General features: G+C 45.5%; 1 long non-coding RNA gene across 1 annotated transcript; it reads right to left on the reverse strand.

Moving 5' to 3' along the window:
• Positions 1-19131: 19131 nt before the first annotated feature.
• LOC147424093 (uncharacterized) lies at positions 19132-20147 on the reverse strand. Its single transcript, XR_015186640.1, has 2 exons — positions 19663-20147; positions 19132-19434 (listed from the first exon to the last, which is right to left on the reverse strand). It is a non-coding gene; the product is annotated as an uncharacterized LOC147424093 (long non-coding RNA).
• Between the last annotated feature and the right edge of the window lie 7708 nt (positions 20148-27855).

Genomic DNA, 27855 nt, shown 5'->3' on the forward strand with positions numbered 1-27855 from the left:
TGCTTGTTGAGGTCGCACGAACCCACGTTCGCTTGGGCGTGTCGATTCCTAATCGTGTTTTGTTGAAGAGTGACAGGAATCCCAAGAAAGAAGGGCTTGTCCAGCCTCCCCTTGTGTCTCTTTTCACTCATTGAGAGCAGACCGTGCACTTAGCGGCCGGCCAATCGACATGAGGTGGGAAAAAGCAACCTTGGTGTGAGCGCAAGGCCGCCAAGGGATGCGCCCGTTGAAAAGAGTAGAACTCGAGTGAAGAGAAGATCCTTCTCAAACGCAATTTGCAAGCGAAAGAAAACCTCAAGAACCTCAAGAACCCAAGAACTCAAGAACCTCAAGACCCTCAAGACCCTCAAGAACCCAAGTTCCTCGTGAACTTAAGAACCAAACATCATAGTGCATGGTCGTCACCCGAAGCAGAATGGATACTTCGCATACAGGTGATGAGCATGAGAGAGGCGGCGAAGATTTTTCCCCACCAGGAGATTTTTTCGACCCTCCCCCTTTGCTATCTACACCACGAGTTGTACTAACTCCTATGGAGATGATGGTCAAGTCGATGTTGGACATGATGGCACAACAACAAGAAACGAATCGAGTTGCGTTGGCACAACTCGCAAGCAAAGCAGAACAACAAGAAGCTAAGGACCGTGAGCACGACGAAATAATTGCAAGACTTGCCGCAGAACAAGCAGCTAAGGACTGTGATCAAGCAGCTAAGGACCGCGAGCGCGACGAAAGAAACGCAAGACTTGCCGCACAACAAGAAAACAATCGCCTTGCTTTAGAACGCGAACGCGACGCACGAAAAGAAAGAAAAGAACTAAGAAAGGAGGAAGCGGCAGGACGAAGTGCGGCCTTGGAGATCGAGCGAGAGACTCAAAGAGAACTACGAACTCAAGAATTGGTTCGACAAGTACTTGCCTCGAAGAGCGAACCACCCAAGGATCGTGGGAGTTCCTCCACTGGTCTTTCAGTAAGTATGACGGTAAGATGGATGCTACGGTTATTCATTCTTGGTTGCATCAATTTAATGCTTATTTTGCGACAACTAAGAAGACAGGAAATAGCAAAGTTTTGATGGCAGCTATGTACCTTGCCTGTGATGCCATCAATTGGTACCATGCATGGAAAGAGGCACAGTTAGCCGCGCACCTAGAGGAAGGCGACGAATTCACTCCCCTTTCCTTCAATTGGGCTGGTTTCCAAGACAAGCTCAAGGCGCGGTTTATGCCACCTCAGTACCTTGCACGATTGAAGGACGATTGGCGCTCTCTTAAGCAAAATGGTATGCCGGTTATGTCTTTTTCTAATCGTGTTTTGCAGCTAGGTACTCAATTATGGAAATCGGATGATGAGCGCAAAGAGGCTTCTCTCTTTGGATTGGACGAGTATATCAAGTACGATGTCGAGGTACTCGATCCAATCGATCTCAACAAGGCGGTAGTGATTGCTCTCGCACAGGAGATGAAGCACAACAAGGGAAAGCCCAAGGAGAACAAGACTTCCACAAGTACCTCGCAGACTTCTCAAAACCCTCAAAACGGTAAGACTGGTAAGACTGGTAACTCTTCTAATCAATCTTCCAACAGTCTATCATAAAATAATTCTTCCAATGAATTTAAGGGTAAGGCTAACACAATTGCTAAACCTAAGCTTATCTCAGATGAAAAGATAGCACAAGGAATTGTAGGAGGATACATCACGTCGGAAGAGCAAAGCACTTATTCTAAGGAAGGACGTTGTTTTCATTGTCACATTAAGGGTCACATAAAAAGAACATGTCCTAAGCTTGAATCGAATGAATCTAAAGAATCCACAGAACCCACTTCCTCTGTCAATGCAATTAATGATAACACGAGTGTGCTCCAAGTTTCTCAAGACCCTCCCATTGATGATTCTCTCATTAAATGTTATGGTCGTACGTCGGGGCAGCGTTTTGTCATATTGTTTGACCCACGTAGTATGCATGATGTGATCAATTCCTCTCTTGTTGAGAGAGCCCGCCTCCAAGTTAGTCCGAGATCTCTTATCGAGGTCTCTGGCTTTCGTCACGGTATGGACGCTCTCATCACGGAAGAGTGCCTTGATGTGTTGTTTGGAATTCAACAAGCTGCCTTCACTAGAAGATTTGTTGTTTCTCCTCTCTCAGGATGTGATATGATTTTGGGCATTCGATGGTTTCATGATAATGACGCTCTCATGATTCTCCTATTGTCATTCATGGACGGGACATTGCGCATTCTCCATCTCTCATTGCTAATATGCAGGACAAGATTGAAAGGATTCAAGAGAAGGAGACTCTCTCAGTCTCTTTTTCTCCACAGCATGACACACAGAATTGGCATGATGATTTGAATGATATTGCTAAGCATGATGATTTGAATGATAATGATGAGCATGATGATTTGCATAATCAAGATGTGATTTCTCACAAGCATGCTGATATACATGATCAAGATGTGATTTCTCACAAGCATGATGAGTTGCATGAAGATGATGTGATTGTTCACAAGGATGATGTGTTAGTGGATGCTTTTTCTAGCGAAGGTAACCTCATTGTAGATTCGATCAATCACGAAGAACCGATCTTGGCTTTCAAGTCGAGGTCCAAAGAACCCCCACAGTACGATTCGATCATTCAGGAAGAAGAGATCTTGGCTCTCAAGCCTAGGTCCAAAGAACCCTCACAGGAAGTATTATGTGTTCGCATGATTGATACGCACGCATTGTTCGAATGTTTCATTCGTGATCGTTTCCTGTATTTTAGTCAACATCATTATGTGATCCCTTTTCCTAGGCATGACATATTGTATGTTGAGCACGTTTCTTTCATGGATGAGACGAATGTAAGCGGATTTTTCATGAAAAGTTGAAAAGTATGTATGTAAGGAAGTCACATTCCATGTCTCTTTCTTGGCATGACACAGTTTTCGAACGAGCACATGAAAGTATGAGCACCAAGCATGGGCAATTCCATTGTGCATTGCCACAATTGATTGCTCTAGATCAAAAGAGAGAGATTCGATCTCATTGTTCAGGTGAACGGTTTAGCACTCCATTTCTTTGTTCATCCACATTGCATGCACAGTCTATTAGGATGACAAGATTTTTTCCAGTCACTTTACATGGAATGGGTATGTTCATGTTTTTGTGTTGGAAGTGGTTTCAGGAATTTTCAGCCATGGAGATTCTTGAAGACGAAAGAAGCAGGTCTTTAGACGAAGTTGAAGCAAGGAAGGAGCCACAGAAGACTTTGTCGCTTTCGGCGCGGCCCAAAGAAGCAAGCGTTGCAGACCTTTATGAAGTTCAAGTACCGCAGGACCCACACATCAGAGTGGGCCGGCGAAGAGTCCCTTCCAGGATTCCGGATGCTATTGGCGATCTCCCTCGACGCCATACAGTTCGGTACCAGTACCTCACTTTGAAAAGGAGGGGATGTCACGTGACACATCCAACCCTATGTGTCCGTGGACAAGCTACACCATGATCAGGTTTCACTCAATCCAGTCAGTCTAGATTAGAAGTGATCTAGCACTTTTGTGAGTCTATTCGTAGAACGTGTATGCCCAGTCACTTAGTGTAGATATATATCCTCTGGTTGCACACAACATGATCAACATTATTCCCATCAGAATCCATTAGAATCAGTTAGGGGATTTTTCCAGTGCATTTAGCCTATTTTCCCTATTTTTGACATTTTTCACTTATTAATTTAAGTGACTTTCCAACAAAAGCAGGTAGGGCAATTTTGCTAAGGAAATATATAAGCAAACCCAAGTTAGCACTAAATGGCAAAAGAGGCAACAGGAGCTCCCGCTCAACAGGCACCTTCTCAGCAAGAACCCCATCAGAACCTTGGCGTTTGCAGATTCCCTTCATCGCCAAACATTTCCCTCTCTTGTAGTTTTCAGCCTTGACTGATCGCCATTCACATCTAGCCCTAGCGTTTCCAGGTTGGCATCGCCACAGTACCCTACAGCCTAGCGTTTGCAGATCGCTATCAGTAGTACCAGATCCCCTAGCGTTTTCCATTGCTGCCATCGCCGGAACTTCCCAGCTACCTAGCGTTTTTCAGATCTGCCAGTGTTTTGTATTTTCAGCCAATCTACAGCAGAAGAGGTAGCGTTTTCAGCAGTTAAGGACAGCAGCAGATTCAGCCCTAGACGATTGCAGAAGATAGTCATTTTCAGCCCTCGAAAACGCAGCCAAAACAATCATTCCGCTGCACCTCACAGGAAGGCTCTCCCTTCCATAAGTAAAAGGAACCTTGAGCACAGTTCGGAGCACTCATCTTGAGCAAAGTTCAAACATTCATTCCGTTGCACCTAACAGTAAGAGGTAGCCCTTCGAATTTTGCAATGCTCTGAGTGACGCCCTCCAGAGAAAGCTATGTCAAATTGTTGTATGAAGGCCAAAGCCTTCAAAGCATCTCGATATCCAGAAAACGTGTCAAATTTAATTGACTCTCCACCTTCTTTAAACTCTCGGACTTTCTTGCATTTATCCTCCAGAAAGTCATATTGGTTGGCTCTATAAAAATTCTTCTTCTTTGCATAGAATCTGTGATCATCGGAGTCCGAACTGTCTGAAGACGAGTCCTCTGTAGGACTGTCAGAAACTGGGCGAAATCTAGGCTTCTTTGCCTTTTTCTTGCCCTTTCCGAAGCTTTGCTTTTTGCTTCGCTTTTTCCCTTTTGTCTTCTTCGCTCGAGTTAGAAGAGCTAGAAGAACTATCAAAAGAAGAAAAAGAAGAACTGGATACTCCAAATCTGATATGCTTTTTTTGCTTTCTTGCCGAGGCAAATGTAGACTGACGACCCAAATAACCCGGGAAGTCATTGCCTTTCTTCTGCTTTTTGTTGTGCTTTTCGGATTTGTTCTGCGCATCAAAAAGCTGAGAAATCCATGTATCAACCACCTCTTCTAATTCTTGCTCTGTAAAAATCCTTGGAGTAGGAGGTTTTCTAAGTGTTAGTTTGAGGGGTGGTTCTGTGGTTTGCCGCCACTGTGAGTGCACCTTGTCGAAGGAGGTCTGGGTCATAAATTTTGCAAATTTTGAGTCCTTCACAAAATTTAGCATCATCTTTGTTGCATCGTCAATCAATCGTCGACGCTCCATCTATTCAATCTCTGCCTGAGTAGGCCGAGGCGGGCCGTACTCCTCGCGTGAATCTTCTTCGTGATCTCTTCCCGCATCTCTGGATGCAGAGGAAGTCGATTAATCTCTGTCTAAATCCATAAGTGCCGCATAAAAAGGATCGCATTTCCCGGTAGAAGAGGAATCGGCCGCGCTCTAATACCACTGTAACAGACTTGGATACTCCAAGTCAAGATTCTACCGCGACGTGACACGAATTCACTTCAAAACAATTCACTTGATTCGACACGGCCCAGCGGAGTTCCGTGCCTAGAGATATTGGCCCCAAAGACTGGCACTCCTTTCGGTATTTCTTTTTGTATTAATCTGTTGCACAAAGTACAAGGGAGTGGTTGGGTCTCACTCTCAGACTCTGCGTCCAGATGCTCTGAGAAGTGGGAACCAAACTACACTTATAAAGGTTTTACGAGGGATGCCAAAAGCAGAGCCCCAAAAGCTGAAAAAGCAAAGCTTTCACAAATAAAGCATATCCTCTCACTAGACATTGCTTGATTAAAGTAAAGAAACAAGGCTCTCTCTCTCTTTTCTCTTGCGTAGAATAAAGCGTAGCCAAAAGCTTCACGCTGCTGCCGCAAAAAGCGCCGCCAAACGCGGACTTCCGTACAGCCAGTGCCACGTCAGCATTCCCGTGAAATGCGCCGACTCTGCGGGATTCCATACACCGCAACTGCCACGTCAACATTTTTCAGCACCAGTAGGGCGGGTGTGTGTGTACTGGGCAGCCACGTCACCAGTTTGTGACAGAGAGTGAATAACAGACAGAAGTTCTGTGTCATAAACTGAATAATTCTTTTCGGCACTATTTAACTTCCGATTGAGAAATGCAACAGGACGGCCATGCTGCTGAAGCACAGCACCTATGGTGACATTGCTCGCATCCGTCCATACCTCAAAGGGGTCATCCCAAGAGGCAAGGATGAGACACAGCGCTTCTATCACCACAACCTTGAGAGCTGCAAAAGCCTCAACGGCTGCCTCGAGCAAAACCACGCGCTGTCGGTGAGTTTTCACCCCTTTCAAAACATCTGTCATGGGTGCGGCAATGCGTACAAAATTCTCTATGTGCGAACTATATGCTTGACATAACCCAAGAAAAGAACGCACATCATATGCAGTTTTGGGCAAATCCCAATTACAAACTTGTTCTACCTTCGCGGGATAGAGCTTGACAACTTCTACAGAAATGATATAACCCAGATAAGTAACTTGAGTGAGAAAAAACTCAAATTTCTTAGCTACAATGTACAACTGACACTCATCCAAACGTGCTAAAACCCTTTCTACATCCTTTTCATGTTGTTCTCACGATGCAGAGAAAAAGAGAATATCATCAAGAAAGATAAACACACACACGCCAATCATATCGCCAAAACGGCCTACCATGAGACGATTAAATGTACCCACGGCACCTGTCAATCCAAACGGCATAACCACATACTCCCATTGCCCTCACTCTGTGCGATAGGCGGTCTTGTAGATATTGCCTTTGAATACCCTTACCTGATGGTATCCACTTTTGAGATCGACCTTGCTGAAAACCTTTGTCCCATTGAGCCTATAAAGGATATACTCAATGTGAGGCATCGGAAACTTGTTCTTAACAGTCATCTTGTTCAAAGCCCTGTAATCAACACACAAACGAGACGAGCCATCCTTCTTGCAGACAAATAAGATAGAAGCAGCAAAAGGACTTACACTAGGATGTATGAATCCTCTGGCCACTAACTCCGTGAGTTGCCGCTCTAACTCTTCTTCTTGAGTCTTGTTCAAACGGTAGGGAGCCTTCCTGGTTGGCTGTGCCCCCTCCGTGAGTTCGATGTGATGGTCCTCCGGCCGCTCGAGAGGGAGACGGAATGGAAGATCATCCTGCGAAAAGAGGTGCTCATACTTGGTAAACAAAGTTAAATACGAGTCTGGAGCCTTGAGACTCTAAGTAACTGGAGAAGCATAAATGAATGTTGCTTGTGCTCCTCGTCGTAATTCACGCTTCGTCTGCACATGAGAAATGAGAGATAAAGAATAAACCCTCCTCACCACGAATGATCATGGGAGAATCACTTTTGGCATTTAGAGTGAGCGTATTGTTTGCCCCAATCAATGGGAGGGTTATGCTCACGAAACCATCTAATGCCAAAAATCATATCACATTCTGAGAGAGGAGACACGACAAATTTTCTATGGAAGGAAGCTTACTGAACAATGGATGACACATCAAGGCACTCTTGCGTAATGAGAGAGTCCATACCCGAAGCAAGCCCGACACCTCGAGAGGAGTTGTCTGGCTAACCTCCAGGCGAGCTCTCTCTTCAAGAGAGTCACCAATCACATCATGCATACTGTCTGAATCAAACAATATGACAAAACATTGACCCTTCACATGACCATAACATTTAAAGAGACACTCATCAATGTATGTGTCAAAAACATGTGGAGAATTAGATTGGTTCACTAAAGTGCTTATGGTAGCTGTCGGTGCTTTGGGTTCTTTAGGTGGTGCTGTCTTAGGACATGCCTTCTTTATATGACCCTTGACGTGACATTGATAACAGCGACCTTCCTTAGCATAAATGATTTGTTCTTCTGGCGTTATGTATCCTCCTATAATTCCTTGTGCACCTTTTTCATATGGGGTTAGCTTAGGTTTAAACTTTAGTAAGTGTTTAAGCTTTACCCTTAGATTCATTTTGAGATTTCTGCGCCAATCTTCTTTCAACCGGGCTAGGTACTGAGGTTGCATAAACCGCGCCTTGAGCTTGTCTTGGAAGTCGGCCCAATTGAAAGAAAGAGATACGCCTTCTTCGGCTTCCTCTAGGTGCACAGCCAACTGTGCCTCTGGCCACGCTTAATACCAATTAATGGCATCTCCGGCAAGATACATGGTTGTCGTCAAAACCTTGCTATTCCCTGTTTTCTTAGTTGTTGCAAAGTAAGCATTAAATTGATGCAACCAAGAATGGATAACATTAGCATCCATCTTTCCGTCATACTTACTGAACGTCAACTTCTCAGTGACTGGATTGTTGGAGTCCGCATCTCTACTTGTGCTACATGATAAACCGCCCACATCCTTGACTGGCTCGAATTTCGAGGTGAGTACCTGTAGGACCAACTCTTGCATGTATTGGTCTCTCTCCGCCTCATGCTCTAACTCCATAGCCACTCGCCTTTCTTCGGTTGCTATGCGTTGAGCTTCGCGTGCTTGCTCCACGGTGGCGCATTGCACCTCTTGTTGTAGCATCATGTCCATCATCAACTTGACCAAAGACTCCATAGGATTTGGTGCAATCCGTGGCGTAGATGGGGATGGGGGAGGATAAGAAAACAATCCTCCTCGTGTAGAAACTTCTTCTTCACAAACTCCACTCTCATCACCTTCACGCAAAGTATCCATTCCGCTTCGAGTTGATGACCATACACTGAGGTCTTGGGTGCTTAAGTTCTTAAGGCACTTGGGTTCTTGAGGTTCTTGGGTTCTTGAAGTTCTTGAGTTCTTGAGGTTCTTGAGTTCTTTAGCTTGCAATCAGTGTTTGAGAAGGCTTCTCTTACCCGAGCTCGACTCTTCTCCGCATCCCTTGGCGGCCTTGCGCTCACACCAAAGTTGCTTTTTCCCACTTCACGTCAATTGGTCAGCCGCTAAGTGCATGGTCCGCTCTCAATGAGTAAAAAGAGGAACAAGGGGAGGCTGGACAAGACCTTCTTTCTTGGGTTACCTGTCACTCTTCAAAAACACGATTAGGAATTGACACGCCCAAGTGGACTTGGGTTACGTGCGACGGCAACAAGCAAAATCTTTCTTGTGGTTCTTTCCTTGAGTGATACAGAACACTGCTAAAAAGCTCTCATACCAATGTAAGGTGCGGAGGAAGTGAATGTTGATATTGCTCAAGATGAGTGCTCCGAACTGTGCTCAAGGATTCCTTTTACATATGGAGGGAGAGCCTTCCGTTCCTTTAGAGAGAAAGTGCAGTGATCACAAACAAAGTAAATGCTACTGTGAATGAGAGTGCTTAGACTGAGAGAAAGAGAGAGAGAAGATTACGACACCAAACGGTTCTCAAACCCTCCTCCAAGTGCCCCCCTCTCTATGTCGCGAGAGGTCTATGCTATAGATTGCACAAATCTGGTACAATGATATGGATGCAATGGACTTGCCTACGATGTCGATGACAATGATGACGACGACAAGGATAGGCTGAAAACTGAAAAACGCTAGGACTGAAATGCTGAAGTCTGAAAAACGTTGACTTTCTGCTGGAGACTCACACTGTGTCGGCGAGGATGGCGATGACGACGACTCGACGACGATGCGCTGAAAACGCAGATGCTGAAATCTGAAAACAGCGGGCTGAAACTGTAAATGCTGGCTGACTCGACGATACGGCGAGGATCTGCTACGGGTAGGTGAGATCTGCGAAGCTAGGGGCTGGATCTGCAAAGGCTAAGGGCTGAAAACTGAAAATGCTAATTGACTTGGTTGGTCTGGCGCCGGAAAACTGCAAAACGCTAGGCCTGTTCTGCAACTGAAAACGCCAGGAAACGTTGGGGTTGATCTGTTTCAGAAAACATAAGGTTGATCTTGTTGGCTAAAAACGCTAGGGCTCTCTGCCGATCTTGCTGAGACGGTGCACTGCAAGTTGCTGGAACTTCTTCTGCTGCCTATTCTGCTGGAAATGGGCGCCCCCTCTCTGCTTATATACCTGCTACAAGCTAGGTCGAGCACTCATTCCTACAGCCCCATGACCTTGGAAATTGGTGCAATTAAATAATAAAATGCCAAATTTCCTGTAAAATGTTATGCCCCAAAAACGGCCGGAATCTGGACCTTCTAGTTGGACAATGCATATGCTGGGTGGTACTGGGTGTGCAATCAGAGGATATGCAACTACTCTTAAGTGCCTGGACATGCATGCCCTTCTCACACGCTAACAAAGGTGCCAGAACACTTCCTAGGCTGACCTGAACCCTAGACCTGAGATAGCTTGTCCACATGCACATAGGGTTAGATGTGCACGTGACATCAACACTTCCCTTGTTGGTTACTGGCCAACCTTTGTTGCCCCAACTCATATGGTGTAAGCAAAACTGCAAATTGAATGGACGCGCGTAGAGCAAATGGCTAGATATGCAAACGCTAATGCCCACGAAGGTTACCAACCAACCTATGTTGCCCCTATGCGGAAAGATTAGCGAGAGCAATGCCGAATGGGAGATAAAGATGGATATGTCCTTTGGTGTCGGGTGCAGCGGAATTCAAATGGCGAAAGTCTAGTTTTACACTTGCACAAAATCCTTTCCTTCTTTCCTTGCGTTAGTGATTGCTTTGTGCTTGAATGATGGTTCTTCCCTTGGAGAGGGGCTAAGAGAGTGCAATAGAAATGTGTAGAGGGAGAGAGAAAGAGAAAGAAGAGGAGAGTGACACCCAATGGGATCCCAAACAACCCTCTCAAGGGCCCCCCACACCGTTGCCAATGTGGTATTTGCTTTAAATTGCGTAAATGGAATGTACACACAATGCAATACCTCAAGTACAGACTCTACTATCTCGAATGACGACAATTGGCTCGGTAACTTGTCAAGACGAGGCACCTCCGGGGCTGATTTGATGCACCCTTGGATCCTTCTCGATGTGGGATTGCGGATGGCCACCAAGAGTAGATCTGGGGCTGATTTGCACTCCCGATGTGAGAGGAATGAAGGGCTGAAAGCTGGCTGCAAAAACAAAGATCTGCGACGAAAAACGCGGCAGATCCATCGCATAAAGCAGGGCTGAAAACGCAGATCTCAATGACGACAATGATGGGCAGCAATGGAGCACTCAATGCCGGCGAGGGAATGGCTGCAAAAACAAAGATCTGCGACGAAAAACGCAGCAGATCCAACGCATAAAGCAGGGCTGAAAACGCAGATCTCGATGACGACAATGATGGGCAGCAATGGAGCACTCGATGCCGGTGAGGCAATGGCCGAGGGGAGGCTCGATGGGCTGTTGAAATACTGGACTGCAACAGGAAACACGCGCAAGCAAAGTCGAACCACTTTCTGGCAAGGAAAAGGGCTGAAAACTGAAAACGCTAAGGCTGATCTGCTGCTAGGGCTGGCGATGGGCTGAAATCTGCTAACACTGGACCTTCTTGCCAAAAATGCAAGGGCTGATATGGTAATGCAAAAACCGTTGGGCTGATCTGCAACCTTCTGTTAGCGCTTGCTCATCTTTTGCAACTTGTTCCAAATGAGAGCTCTTTTGCTCCCTTTATAGGTGAGGAATAGGCCTTAAGAATTATTTTAGGTTGAGGTAGGGCAACTCTCCACCAGGTCACCCAACAAATAAATCATAAAAATGATTTATTAAGAATTGAGCCAGGGGGTCCAGATTGAGTGAAACTGTCGCACATCTGTCCACCCGGAAATTCGATCAACGCAAGGAATGGCTCGTTGGATTCCTCTAACCTAGAACTACATGCACATCACGCCAGATGCCCACCGTAGTGTAATAACATCTATCAAAACGCGTATACAAACCATTTATGCAAGAGGGTAGTGGAAAAACTAATCTAATGGACTTGTCCAAGCATGCAGCACTTGCAAACAGGCTCACAAAGTTGCCGATACTAATCCTCCTAGGATTCTAGACACTCCTATCTAGGAATAAGGGAAAAACTAGCTTTGGAAGTCGATGAAGCATGTCCACGTGGCACACAGACCCATGTGCACGTGACATGTGGAATGCCCACGAACCATGGCAAGTCCTGTATATGATAGTCTCATGAAACCGCCAAATAACTCCTCAAAGATAGAGACTCCTCTTGGGGCTTCGACTAGATTTCCGTACGATGGAAGCTCGAGATGAATCCTCGTTTCTGCAACTTATGTGGCTGCAAATGTAGGCTCACAATGCCAGCAAACTCTTGTAGTAGTTTTCTTGGATTGGAAGCCTTTGGCCCAGATTGATGGCCACCGATTGCTAAGAAGATGCAAATGGTGTGGATCCGATATGCTCCCAAAGATGTGTACAGATTGATGACGAAGCAATGCCTCTCCTGGAATGATGGAATTCTCCAAGTAGATGAAGGAGATGGTTGTTCAAACAATGTCAAGACTCCAAAGCTAATAGACTCATCTAGATGGCGTATTCCTCTGTCGTCATAACCTGATACTCCCAATCAACATCTTTATGTTTCCGGTGCATGTCTTCAATGGTACGATCTGTCATGTCGAAGAATTTATGATTGCAAATATCCATGCGAGGATTTCTTTATGTCGAGGTAGTCGAGCGCGCACACCAAGTCAACTACCCTCTCAGGGCGCACCACAATTGTATCTCTCGGTATACACTGTTTGCATTTCCTACGCTCAAGGTGCACGGTCCTACGTGCAATGGCAGGTCTTGCAGTTCCCTCAGTGAGAGAAGCGTCCTTGGAAAAGACGCTACAACACACACTTAAACACTAGAAAAAAAAAATCAAAGATTAGCGGATCAGTGCAAAATCACAAAGCTGTGATACCAATGTCAAGTGCAGCAGCATTGAGATGGTGACAAGATCTAGACTTTACACTTCCACGAATCTTTACTTCTTTTCTTGCTTGAATGTGTGCTACTTAGCACAAATGATGGTTCCTTTAATTTCTTTGTAGAGAGAGAATGAGAGAGGTAGAGATGTGTAGAGGGAGAGGAGAGAAGAATGACACGTGATGGGGTCTCAACCAACCCTCTCAAGGGCTCCACCCTCCGTTGCCAATGTGGTATGTCTTGATTGTGTGAATGGAATGTACACACATGCAATACCTCAATGCAAACACTATTGACTCGAATGGGAAATGTCATTGCGGTAAATCTTCAAAATGAAGTACCTCCTAGACTGATTTGATGCACTTTGGATCCATTCGATGAGGGGTTGCTGATGGCCACCAAGGGGCACATTTGGGGCTGATTTGAAAGCTGGCTGCAAAAACGCAGCCAACCTGTCGCTTGAAGTAGGGCTGAAAACGCAGATGATGATGGAGCTGATAATGGACAGCAATGGGAGCACTCAATGCCGCGAGGAAATGGCCGAGAAGAGACTCAATGGGCTGCCGAAGGTCCGAGCTGTAGTAGAGGATTAGCGTTAGCAGATTCATTGCACTTCCGGCGAGGGAATGGGCTGGAAATTGGAAACGCTGGCTGCTACGGCTGATCTAGCGCATTTTCTTGCAAAAACGTTGGGCTGAATGGCTGGCGACAGGGCTACCAAAAATGCCAAGCTGATCTTTGCAAAACGTTGGGCTTCATCTAGCGCTTGCTAAAATGCTGGAAAATGGTAGTTGAGCTTCTCCTTTTGTGCGGCAAAAAACAGCTTACGAACTTAGGTAGGGCAAACTTGGAAGACAAGGCTATAAAAATAAATCGTTTGAAATGATTTATCAATAAACTTGACTTAGCAAAGTTTCTTGGTGAAATTGTCGCATATTTGCCAACCTAAGAATCCGATTGACGCAAGGAATGGCTCATGGAATCCTCTTTACCTAAAACTACATGCACGTCATGCCAGACGCCCACCAAGTGTAACAACATTTGTCAAAACGCTTGTACAAAGCATTTATGCAAGAGGGTTCCAAAACTAGAAAACCTAATTTAATGGACTCGTCCGGACATGCAAGTTCTACGAACAGGCTCACAAAATTGCCGGTACTAATCCTCCAAGGATTCTAGACACTCCTATCTAGGGATAGGTACAGTATTGGCTCAGGAAGTTGATGAAGCATGTCCACATGGCACACAGAGCCATGTGCACGTGACAGGCACCATCTAGGCCAACCATTGCGTCATGCATCTCTTGCATAGAGAAGGGGGCTAGTAATGTATGGGGCATAGCCTCTGTAACGCGGGCTGTACATGAGACCAAACCTCTTCTCTGGCACGCAAAATATCATCAGTAAGCTGATCAGCAATAAAAAAATGCTCAAAATAATATGAAGCTATGTCAAGGACCTTGTTAGGATCCATAGCTAACCTGTCTCCAGAATCACGTAAGGCTCTAATGGAAGTCTCCTTGGGCAAAGAAACCCTTATTCACCCTATCCGCTTTGGATATCCATGTCGAGACCACAGAATGATAGGCAAACTCGGATTTCTCATTCTGAATGTGACTAAGTGTCTCTCTGGTGTCAACCTCGCGCTCACGCAGGATTCAAGAAGTCATCTCCTAGAAACTCCTCAAGTTGTCGGCGTATGCAACTCAAGCGGTCTTGTAAGTCACGCTCCCAACGAAACAGGCGTCATCGCCGCTCTGCAGTGGTTTGTCTACAAGCCGCAAAAGAGACAATGATGCATGTAAGCAGGTGGGATGTTGGATCTGCAGAACTAGTGTGTGTCTAAACATCACCAAGTCTGGTATGCGGGATCCTCATCTAGGCATAGAGGAAGTCTCAAATCTCAAATGCAAAGAAACTGGGACAAATCAAAGAGCACTGTGCCACGCCAAATCGTAATTGTCCCACCACTGGATGCTGCTCAGGTGCCCAAAAAAAATCTCTCTCTCTCTCTCTCTCTCTCTCTCTCTGTGTGTTTTTTGCAAGAAAAATGGATGTATATTGTGTACAAAAGAGCCTCTAGAGATTCAATGGCCTATCACCCAGAGGATTTACAAAAGAGGGATAACACTTTGAGGTCTATGTAGATATCAAGGTGGCCTATATGAGGAGTGCAGAATGAACCATTAGGGAAGTGCATAATGCCATGTGATGTGACCATGGTCCCGATTGAGAAGAACTGAAGATCGTGCCCACACATGAAGAAGAGAGCATCTACGCATCTCCGTTGTCCTTGGGAGCCTGCTGAAGTGTCCCACTCGCTACGAAGAGTATGGAGCAGCTCAGTCCCAATGGCAGTCAAAGTGGTGGATGTAGAAGATTGTGAGCCCAGCATGTGAGCACAATGAGCCTTCCACATGATCCAAAGAGTGATGCACAAGATCATAGTAAAAACTATATCCTACTCGTGATGACTTGCATCTGGAATCATCTATAAAATGCCCGGTCTATATCCCAATGAAGTAACCATGAGGACCAGCTCTGTCGATGAGCCCTGAAAAAAGGTTTGTGACCCCAGAAATTGCAAAGCCGTGCAACTGCTCTGCACGTCACGAAACCATCATGTATGACACACTAATCAACAAACAACAAACTACCCTCCACACTAGCAGAAACAGTGCCTCAAAAACTCACGTTGTAAAGTACATCTCTGACAAGTCGGATCATGACCAATGACCGCGGCCCAAGTGCCAATAGGCAATCCTGCATACCCTATCATCCACATAAACTAACATATCCTACGGCTGATCGTGAGGGTCCAGATGCATGACCAAAACTATCGCTGGAGAGCGGGATAGATGCGTTGATCCTGCCATACCTCTATCTAACATGGACGGGTGAGGTGTGTGTCATGTCTACAAGATAAGCCTCCTCCCAAGGGAGACAATGTACTCAAAAAATGAAAGAGGGACCCCATCAGCCTTCAAAGAAGGCCACTGCCACTCACCACGATCCCAATCCAAATTAACTAGGGGCTTTCCCTACCATATCCACAATCTCCAAAGTAATGTCTCCACTGCAATTAAGATAGGGTCAACACAAGAGCGCCGCTTTGAAGAGCACACCACTCTAACAAGCTGCCAATGTACATCCACATGCTAATCAAGAGGTACTTTACCCTAAAACTCCAATCTGATATGACGGCCATGATGGCCAGTTTGTGCAACCTCAAACACCGAAGTCCCCTGCTACGCAACAATCAAGTCTCCTAAGTTAGGGCAAAGAACACCCACCAATCCTCATGAGAAGGTAAAACGGTATGTCCCCAATGTAGTGACGGACGCAAAGCATACCCCGAACCCCGACGGCCTCTAAAACGCCAGGGGCCGAATGGCTCGCCTCGAGCCTGCCATGGTAAAGCGAACAGGGAGCACCACCTAGCTTTGAGCGGCTAGGACGCAAAGCCCACGATGATATGAACACCGCAAGCCTACACACAGAAACAGAGAGAGAGAGAGAGAGAGAGAGAGAGAGAGAGAGAGAGAGAGAGAGAGAGAGAGAGAGAGAGAGAGAGAGAGAACACTCGCAATTGATAAAAACAACCTCGGGGGTGTGAGGGTGAATTATTTCTGCAATATTTACAAGGTGGCATGCCGTGGTGGTAGAGAGGTAGGGGGAAGAGATGGTGCAACCTACTTGGTGCGTTCTCTAGGGCGACTCAATGACTGCAAATGTTCATTGCCAAGAGCGTACATACGTGTGTGCATCGACCATTGGAGTCGAGAGATGGGTGTGAGTCCCTTCACATGGTGCAATTTCCAAGGCAAATCCAACACACAAGACCCTAAACCCTCTCCCCGTGATGGTGATGGTGTCAATCCCTCCCACTACACTCTACCCAATGCTTGGTTACACATAAGTTGCCCCCCCCCAATAGTGACCTCTCAGTGCCAATTTATAGGTGTTGGCTGCTTGGATTATGGTAATCCCAGTGTGGTTAGGATAATCTTAATCGAGGAGACAAAGCAAGTGGTGGGCCCGGAGTGGTTAACCCTTGCTTTGTTTTGGAGATAGTTATTAAAAGATGGGAATCTCTAGGTGGGCCTTTGTTATCCTCACTTAGAGAGAGGATATTTACAAAAGGGAAATTTACAATGGCTTGGGTGAAAACTGAAGATAATGGTAAAATAACCTAAAATTACTGAGATGGCATCAAGGTTGCGTGTTGCCGGCGAATGGCGAGCTGCCGGTGCGTTGGTGTCGAGCGTACTTCTTTTCGGAGTCGGCCGGGGCATGCCTTCGGCGCATTTTCTGTTTTTGTCGTTGGCGGCGCGTGCTTTGGATCCTTCTTCTTCCGTTTGTCGATGTCGTAGGCGTTTATGCATGTGTGTATGTATGTATGTGTGTGAGCATGTGTGTGTATATCTTTTTTTTTTTTGGTGGGTGAGTACGTATATGTATATGTATGTGCGCATGCGTGCGTGGGAACACGGGAAAGGGGGGGGGTTATATAATGTATATATATATATATATATATATAATTTATATATATTTTTCTCTCTTTTTTTCCTGTGGCGGATGGCGGACTGTTTGCGCATGGCGGAAGGAGAGGGGGGAGGAGTGTGGTGGGGTGTGTGTGTGTGTGTGTGTGTTTCAACTGCTGCCGAAAGGCGAGTGTATGTGGGTGTGTGGTATGCTGCGGACTGCGCGCGAGAGAGTGTGTGTGAGTGAGTGGTATGCTGCGGACTGCGCATGGGAGAGAGAGGAGAGGTGGGGGGAAGGTGTGGTGGAGTGTATGTGTGTGGGTGAGACTGCTGCCGCAAGGCGAGAGAGAGAGAGAGAGAGAGAGAGAGAGAGAGAGAGATTTGCGCTGGCGGCATCCGGATGAGAAAGAGAGAGAGAGAGTTGGCGTGTTGCCACAAGCCGTGAGAGGGAGAGGGGGAGGGTGAGGGGTGAGGGGATAAGGGATAGAGAGAGTGTGTGAGGGAGAGTGAGGGAGAGAGGGGGTTATGGCGGGGCATGGATTTGTGTGGGTGAGAGGGAGAGGGGGGAGGGTGGTGTGTCTTGCATGGGCTTAAGGACGAAGGACAACTAAGTCAATGGGGGGGGGAATATATCCGCGGGCCGGGGGGGAAGAGAATGAGGCCGAAGGAGGGTGGGGAAGAGGGGGGGGGGGGTCGGTGGAGGGAATATTGGCGGGCCGAAGAGGGGGGGGGGGGAGGGGTAGGATAGGGTAGAGGGTAAAGGGTAATGGAAGAGGGGTGAGTGTAAGAGTGAGGAGGGGGGGGGGGGGGGCGGGTGGTCTCACGCGGCTCACACGGAGGGAGCACGAGAGAGGGGTTGGGAGGTTTCTTCCTAATTTTTGCCTGGCCGGGGAGGGTAAATCGGGGGGGGGGAAGAGGGGGAGGATGGTATGTAAAGAAAATGGGGGGGGAGAGAATGCGAGAGTTTTATCTGATGCCCGTGGGGCGGGAAGGGAAAGATGAGTTACGGTGGGGGGGTACTGAGAGTTGGGGGGGGGGGGGGGGGGGGGGGGGGGGGGGGATTTTCCGAAAGCCGGCTATCATTAGCCCTCTCTCTTTTGCCTAGAGGCATTCATGCTTCTAGCCCTTCTTCAGTTTCTTCAGCTGTAGAGTTAGAGGGTTCTCCCTCTTCTGGAATGTCTATCACGAATTCTGGATCAAACCTAAGAAAATACCTCTTCAGTCTCCATCCATTGACTTTAGTCTTGTGAATTCTCCCATCTGCCTCCATCAGCTTATAGCTGCCGTTGTCGTAGCGTTTCTTGATGATGAATGGTCCTTCCCATCTGGGCTGAAATTTCTTATCCTTCTTGGTATCAAATCTGTTGTCGTATCGCAGCACTAACATGCCTTTTTCCAGTCCTTTCTCTATAAGCCCTTGATTGAAAGTGAGTCAGCGTCTTTCTGCCTGTGCCGCATAGTGATTGATTGCTTCTTCCCTATCCAGTTGTAGTCTCTCTAGATCCAAGATGTGGTTTCTAAGGTTTACGATTGGACGGTGGGTTTGGCTGGCCAAGACTCGTAAGCTGGCTATTTGTACCTCAATGGATAGAATTGCCTCCTTCCCATAAACTAGATGGAAAGGGGTGAAACCTAGTGATGAGTGGCTAATAAGTTCAAGATCGAGACACGAAGCCTTTTTGAGGAAAAAAAATTGAGAGAGGTTCTTTGGGTTCTTGGTTTTGCTTGGGTTCTTGGTGGTTCTTCCCTTGAGTTCGCAAAGCCAAAGCATGCACAGAGCTCTGATGCCAACGTCAGGTGCAGCACACACAGGGCTCTGAAACCAATGTCAGGTGCAACGAAAGTGTTTAGCTCGGATCTAGTACTCCGCACAAACACAAGGTTACTTTACTTCACTTGAAAAAACTGAATTGAACTGAATGAAAGAGAGACACGAGAGAGAGAGAGAGAGAGAGAGAGAGAGAGAGAGAGAGACGACACCACATGTCGGGTCCCGAATTCTCAAGGGCCCCCTTGCTCTATTGATAAAGCAAGTACTCTCTTTATTCTTTCACAATGCAGATACAATGATACTAAATATTGAGATGCTAATGGGTATTGATGCTACTGATGTTGGGTACTACTGAGATACTAAAGGGTACTCCGGGGATCCACAATATTTCAAAAGTCTAGGCAAACTCATTAAACGAAGTAGCACTGCGGCATTTGGCAAGCAAAAACAAAAAGCAAAACTTGTGTATGTCAATACAAGGTCGAAACTGGATGCACCGGGGTGTTAAAGAGCTTGCACCTGCAAGTGTGACCAGCTTACAATAATGAGAATGGTTACAAAATCTCTCTCTCTCTCTCTCTCTCTCTCTCTCTCTCTCCACACACACACACACAAATTACAAGCAGAGTCTTTAGAGGACCAAGCCTAGCTATAGGTTAAAATCAGGTGCATCATTTGTAGTGCATTCCACTTTTGAGGGCGAAACAAAAGGCTGAACGAGCGAGAGAGAGAGAGAGAGAGGCTTACAAGCAGCACAAAGCACAGGCCTCCGAGGATTGAAAATATCTCCAGTAATCAGCAATCGGTCCAACGCCACGTCCATCACCAGTGAAGCTATTAATGCTTTCGCAATGTAGCGCGTTGAAACTTAGGCCCTTTCCCGACACGTCCGAATCAACGAGCCTGAAGCAGTGGGAGGAGGAGCCATCAGTACTGCCCAAGTTCCTACACACTCCCTGCACGACTAGCCCTCTCGCCACTGACTCGCCAGCCGCCGAAGCTCCGGTATCGTCGTCAGTAATGTTGCTTATAAAGTTACAGGCCACGCGCATGCATAGGGCCTGGTCGCGTGGGGCTGCCAAGCAGCAAGCCTGCCCAGTCAGCCGGTTGCCATGCGCCAAATGATTACCTGCAAAGAGCAGGTCAACTTCTCAAGGAGAAGGCGTTCAAAAGGAGGGAGCTCAACGAGCGGGGCGGCTGCTCTGATTTACTAAGCATCCCACGTTTTTTGAGGCCATTATTTCGTATCTTGTAGATTACGAGCTCAAAACGCAGCTTACGAAGTGCCGTGATTGCATTTTCTCTCTCTACTTTACCTGTTGGTAACCGGCTGATGAGCAGGGTCCTGCGCTCATGTGACCAGGCCCATAGTATCCATAAGGTGCCCCCACACTTACAAGACCCACAAGGGAGGTCAGATGGGACAGAGCAGTCACCACAAGGAGGTGGTAATTGTAAGACAAGACATAATGGGATGGATTCGATTGAAATTTTCTCACGCTCACATACAAGGAGGGAGGGGGTAATGCTACCTTCACCTCTTTGAGGTAAAGTTATTAGAGGGATGGGGTAACTCAAAAACACTTACCCCCTCCCGTGGAAGCCCCCTCTAACTACACCTCTAAGGAGGGGGTAACTCGAAAACATTTACCCCTCCCTGTGTGGGTGCCCCCCCTAAGAATAAATGTGCATAACAGCAAAGAAAAATTATAGTTGTGGTCACACGATGTAATAGTTGTCGTAGATGATAGGTCGATGGAGGTGAAAAGGTTAAACTCACGACTACATAGGTAAACCATACGAACTTATTGGTGTGAAAGGCACCTACGCGCAAATGAGTGGGCGACATGGAGCCACGTTGCTTGTTGACTTTGTGACTTCTATGTTAGTTACGTTGGCTACTATCTCAAAAATGGCATAGTTGCAAATTGAACATAGTTCAATTGGGTAGATACTTTCTCTTCGTGTGCCCATGGCGAAGGCATAATTATTTGTGAAATAACTAATAACTATGCCTCGTGTGACCATGCTCTAACTAGGCCTCTTTCGATTGCGGTCCAAGTGTGCATAGTTTGTGCAACTATGCTTATTTTTCTATAATTAGGTTGATTGTGCATATGGTCGGTAGGTTGACTTGAATGAAGGGACTCTTTTAATGGATATGTAGTGTTGTGACCACTTCCTTACCGCACAATGGGCAGCAACCCTCAATTGTCACATATAGCATGGGACATGCATATCGGGCTCCACTTGCTCGCTATCTCCACATGTGAGTCACTTTCATAGCTACACCAACGCATGATCACTGCGAGTTAGGTGTGAATTGTGTGTGTGGGTGTGCGCACGCACATAAGTTGCAAGAAAAATGATAAGGTCGTGACTAGGCAAGGCTTGGCCAAAAAATGGAGCCTTGGTATCTTTAATTACTTACCCAAAGAGGTTAACGCACTTTCAAAAGTGAAATCATGTGAAGAAAGTTTTAACATTGAGACTTTGTCATCATTCATAAGAAGAATAATAGATTTGTTTCTTGACGGTTGCCAACACCATGGATTGAAGAAGGAAAATTTTCATAAGAGCTTTAATTAGCTATTCTGATTTCATTCCATATTAGCTAGGAGGTCGCGAGAATGAAGCTAAGCAATGGTTTTCTCTCTCTTTGCTAGAGAAAGAAAATACTAAAAAATGCATATAGCTAAGCTAGAGGTAGCAAAAATGGTCAAGCCACAACTTAACAATGCTAAAGAGGTTGTCAGTAGCCACAAGGTAACTTTCTAACGATTTTGTCAAGCTCTTATGGGCCTATAACGGCCCAAAGAAAAGCCTCAAACTGTGACTTTCTCTATATAAACGTGGTGGTCGATGGGTCTAAGTGGTGATGTTGAAGGTGGGCTAGAAGAAAAAGCCCTAGGAAAATCTACAAACCTTGGAAATTTTCATTTGGGTTCCAATAAGAAATTTTGAGGCCAAAAAAGGTGAAAAATGTCCCAAATTGGCTATTTTCCTTTTGTAACCACAACAAAAACCAAGAGAATGTTGGAATTAGGGTTGTAGAGAAACGCACACAGCTTGGAGAAGACGAAGGAAGCTCAAGGCACACAATAGAGAGTGTGTTCCTTAGCATGCAATGGAAAGATAGATAGCCCTAGAGTGATGGGCATATATACAATGCTCGGGGGAAAAAACCTCCTAAAGAGGGAAAAAATGCCCCGGCGGTCCTAGTGTGTTGACACACATCACTACCACATGTATATGGTAACAAATCCCCCTTGGAGTGATGCGGTGAACGAGAGCTGGCACATGAGTAAAGGGAAGTGCCATGCCTTGAGGACATGATCAGTCCACAAAGGGGAGTAAGCCCAAAGCTTTGCGGAAAGCTTCAAGCTTCTCACGAGACAATGCCTTTGTGAAAAGATCTGCAAGGTTGTCCTATGTTGGCACATAAGCCAAGCTAATCTCTCCTGTTGAGAGCCTCTCCCTGACATAGTGGTAATGCACCTCAATGTGCCTTGTGCGAGCATGAAAAACTGGGTTCCTCGCAACTGCCAATGCCCTCTGACTGTCAGTGTAGATAGTGTTGGCAGTGTCCTCTCCAACACCCAGATCAGCCATAAGGCGTATGAGCCATACACACTCAACCGTAGCTGTGAAGATTGCCCTGTACTCAGCCTCACAACTCTAAGTGGCCACAGTAGGTTGCTTCTTGCTCAACCATGATATACATGAACTACCAAGCATGAAACAAAAACCACTTGTAGACACTCGCGAGTCAAAACAACCAACCCAATCTGAGTCCAAAAAAGCATGTAAGTCTGGCGGCAATGATCCCCCCTTGGGATAAAACAAGCCAAGATGTAAAGTGCCACTAAGGTAGTGGAAAATCCTCTTGACAACCTGCCAATGCTTAGACCCTGGGCTATGCATAAATCTGCTGACCTGTGAGACTGCAAACTGAATATTTGGCCTCGTGTTGCATACATAAATGAGGCAGCCAATAGCAGTTTGGTAAAGAGTGACATCAGCAAGATCGCCAGCATCATGTAGACTCAACTTCAAACTTGTTTCCATGGGAGTGGCAATAGGTTTGCAATCCTCAAGTCCAAACTTACATAACAATTTCTCTATGTAACTTTTCTAACACAAGGCAATACCACCATCACACTGCTTAAATTGTATACCCAAGCAATAATGCAACAGCCCCAAATCTTTCATCTTGAAAGTAGCATTCAAATCAGCCTTAAATTCAGCAATATGTCTCTCATTTGGTCCAGTGATCAGCAAATCATCTACATAAAGAACCACAATGAGAAGTGCATCATATTCAGATTGCATAGAAGCCATCCAATTTTCTGAATTCTGTGCTTCATCAAAAGACAAAGGCTCCTCAACATCATGTAAGCTAGACACAGCCAAAGCATAACAATCTGATGCATAAGATGCATGGCAAGAGCCTGAACGAGTACGACTAGACAAAGGTGCATCCAATTTACTGTCACGCAAAGTGTGCACCAGCCATTTTGGCATACCTCTAGCCTGCTCATTTTCATCCCTTTCCTCATCATATACATCTGCATCAGTAACAGGCTAATCTATAGCATTTTCAGAAACCCCCATAGGCTGTACATTTGCCTCATTGGAACTTACATTTGTATTTCCACCACTGAGAAGAGGCAACAAAGTGTCAAAAATGTCCTGTGAGCTTACATTACTGTCTCTAGTACATGACAGCAAGGGCTGAACAGAATCTTCCACAAACACTACATCCCGTGAAACCAGAATACGCTTTGTTTGCGGATGATATAACGTGTAACCTTTGCTTTCAGCACTATAACCAACAAAAATACATTTGACAGCCTTATCATCCAATTTTTTGCGTTGTGTTTGTGGCACCAAGGTATATGCCAAACATCCAAAAACACGCATGTGCTCAGTAGAAGGCTTTCTATCATGCCATGGTTTATATGGAATAATAGACTGTAAAGCTTTCGTAGGACATCTGTTAAGTACATAAGTGGCACACATGATGGCCTCAAGCCAAAAAGAATGCGACAAAGCTTGACTTTTGACCATACATCCTGCCATTTTCATCAGTGACCTATTTTTCCTCTCAGCAACACCATTTTGCTGAGGTGTATAAGGCACTATACATTGGTGTTTTATCCCATGACTAGCCAGAAATGCATTAAATTCATGAGACATATACTCCCCCCCTCGATCGGAACGGAGGGCGCCCATAGTACATTTCGAGACATTTTCAGCCATAGCCAGAAATTGTTTGAAGCACATAAAAACTTCGGACTTCACTTTAAGCGGAAATACCCATGTATGCCTGGAGTAATCATCAATGAAAGTCACGAAGTAAAGGTAATTGCCCAAGGATGGAGTTTGCATGGGCCCACAAACATCACTATGCACAAGCTGCAACCTGCATGTGGCCCGAACTGAACCATCCTTTGGAAACTTAGAACGCTGCATCTTACCCAAAATACAGCCTTCACAAACATGTTTGACAAGTGCTCCAAGAGGCAGCAAAGAAGCAACCATATCAGATTTTTGCAAACGCACCAAACTTGCAAAATTCGGATGACCAAAACATGCATGCCAGAGTTTTGCATCTGAAATAGCCCTTGAATCTGCAACAACATTTGCAAAATTTTGTCCACACTTGTCATACAAAGTAAGCTTATACATCCCACGGCACAAAAGGCCAGATGCAACAATTTCATCACCAAAATTGAGATCATGAACTGTACATCTGTCAGCCACAAATTTGACTACAAGTCCAAGTCTAGCAAGTGCGGATACAGACAAGAGATTCTTCTTGATCCCAGGTACATAAAGTGCATCAACAAGTGTGAAGGAACTGCCATTTGCAGCAGTAAGCACAATCTTTCCAACTCCCTGAACCGGATAAGAGGCATTGTTGGCACAAGTGACTGAATTCCCATGAGGGACAAACTCAAGAGAGTAAACAATTCACGATGTGAGGTAATGTGCTTTGTAGCACCACTATCGAAATACCACACATGTGAATCTGCAGCAACTGACAAGCATGCATCATGGACATCAGGATTGTAAGTGCACTTTGTGCTAAAAGCCCATTCTGCATCAACATCAGCAACACAGTCTCCTTTCACAGAAGACTCAACAATGGCTGCATTTGTAATGGAAACGCATCTTCTTTTTGCCCTTATCACCAGAATTTCCAGACGAATTGCTGCCAGTAGAAGCATTAGGAACAGAAGTTTTTCCACTCGCAGTAGAACAATAAGAAGTGGCCGCATTGTTGTTACCACCCTTTCTTTGAGAAGCAATAAAAGCCTGTTCAACTGCACGCTGCCTAGTTCTGTTTTTTCTGGAAAGTGACTCTTGCAATAGCAATGTGCATAATGCATCAAACTTGACAACTTCAGGATTTCCTTGGGTCATCAGTCTCCAAGTACTAGCAAAAGTCTGGTAGGAATCTAGTAAGGCATCAAGAACAGTCTGCACAAGGGAACTGTCGGAAATGACTTCACCTGCATAAATAAGTTGCTCATTGATATCCTTGACACCAGCAAGGAAAGTGTCCATATCATCTTCCTCATGCATAATCTTCGACTCGACCTCTTTACGTATCAAAGCAATTTTAGCCTCATTGCGGCTTTGCATAAAGACCTGCTAGAATATCCCAAGCCTGTTTTGCAAATTTTGCTGAATGAATGTGAGGAACAATGGTGCGCTTCCCAAACAACACAATCAATGCATGAGCCTGCGCATCCTTTACATCCCAACGAGCTTGTTCTGCCGTAGGCAAAACAACTCTAATAGCAGCAATCCTTGTAGCAAGACCTGCAACATCCTCAACATCGCCTACATCCTCAGAACCAGGACATACATCAATTCCCTGCACAATGTTCGAGATGCCCTTTGACACAAGAACATGTTGCATCATATAAGCTGTAACATTTTATGGCCTAATAACTTGTGTGTAGCGGAAATTAGCATGAACATAGTGGGCATTTCATTAGAATAGATTCCTAATGAGAATTACAAGAGTGCTTGGGTGGAGAGAGCAACAAAAAGCATAACACCTAGTTAGATAGCATCGACAATACTTTCAAAAGAGAGAGAAATTAAGCTAATGACAACAGTTGAGGACCGGATTTGCATGGAGCCGGTCCCCCCTCCAAAAGGCTTTGTATTATGGTTTCTCCCATCAAGAGAGACATTGTACAATACAATTCTTTGTGTTCCTTCAAGACTAGCTAGTGCAATGAAGATGAAAGCTTCATGCACTAAGCAAAACACTTAGCAAACACAACTTGAATTATCCCCGTTCTCAGACCCAAGACCTCACACACCTTCGAAGATGGTGAGAGCTAGCAGGGTATGAGAGTAGATTGAGAGGAAGAAGGAGTATCTTACGAGAAAGATGTACATCTCCTCACATAATCACTCATATTAGCATAGCTTAGCTTAGTAATTAGCTTGGTAGAGGAGATGAGCATGCATTGAAGCTTGGCTCTTGGTTGGATTTGCATCCACATGCCAAGAGTGTGTTGATGTAGGCTTCTATCTCACAAGCTTGGAGTAGGTGATGAGCTCTCCATTAAAGCTTGGGAAGAGATAGTCTTCTCTTTCTTCACACATGAGATTGTGTGAGTGTGTGTGTGATAATGCCTTGCAAAAATCAGCCCCCTCTCTCTCTTGGGTGAGCCCTCTTGCTGTTTGCTCTTGCTGAGCCCTCATTGGCTCTCCCCAAGTCAAGCCAATGACTATTAAGCAGCATAAGTGATAGCCTTCTGACATGTGTCCCCCTTTCCCCTTTTGTGAGAGCTTTAGGTAATTAAATAATTAAACTAAACTCTCATTGGACCCCTTTGCCTCCTGGCCAATAGGAATCAGGCAAGCCATTGGGCTCCTGAATGCTCATTGGACCCCTTGTGAAACTGCCCAATAGTCTTCTAGGAGACTTAATTCTCATTGGTTTCTTTTATTAAATGTTTTTAAATTAATTAAACTAGATTTACTCTAGCTTAATTCTCATTGGTCCACTTCAAGGGTCATCCAATAGAAACTGGGCACACATTGTGGGCATCTGGCCTAGGGAGCTGACATGTGTCCCTCATTCCCTTTGTGTAAAGGGAGCCTGTGTGTGTGTGTGTGTGTGTGTGTGTGTGTGTGTGTGTGTGTGGCTTTCTCTCTCATCCCCTAGAAGAAGGGCTCGCCCCCTCCCATGTAGGGATATGTGTTGACTTTGGAGAGCACACAAAGCATCCAATTCCCCCTAAGCTTTAACCCTTTGGACACAACCTTTGAATTTTGAAACCTTAGCATTTTGGAAGTCTTAATGGGCTGAACCTTAGGGTCTTTTTAGCCCATTGTTGCACATGGCTCTTTTGCAGATGCCCCCCCCTTTGGATCCCTATTTTCCCTCCTTTGGATCCCTACTGTGGCCGGTCTGCTAGCTTAACCAATATTCTAGCCTTTTCTCCCCTGGAACTTCCCCACATTAAATGATCAGTTTAATATGAGAAAATCATTTAGGAGAATTAGACATTGATTATTATGACATTAGCTCTCTCTTGAAATCATAGTGGTCCTCGACTATGGTGTAGAGAAGATAAAGCATATTCATGAGTCCTTTTCTTAGCGGGTAGAGGATCCCTATGTTACCCTACGACATCATTCCACAATGGATGACTAGTCCATTTGGCGCTTGAGAGCCTTAGGCTTCCGCAAGCATGTCTGCACATTAGTCCTATCAGTCTTCCATAATAGAGTGACAAGCTCTACTTGGTGTTTGAGAGACGTCGTCTCCGCAAACTTGATCTAAGCATGGATACTACTTCATTTTTGTGCACAATAAAGAAAAAGAAAGTCTTATAAGACAAAAACTTTGTTCATTTTTAACATTTTGTACATTTGCTTACTCATTGGGAAGCATTGTAAGCATTG

Source organism: Adiantum capillus-veneris, chromosome 26, assembly GCF_014529385.1.
Source record: "Adiantum capillus-veneris isolate H3 chromosome 26, ASM1452938v2, whole genome shotgun sequence".
In the NCBI taxonomy this organism is placed as follows: Eukaryota; Viridiplantae; Streptophyta; class Polypodiopsida; order Polypodiales; family Pteridaceae; genus Adiantum; species Adiantum capillus-veneris.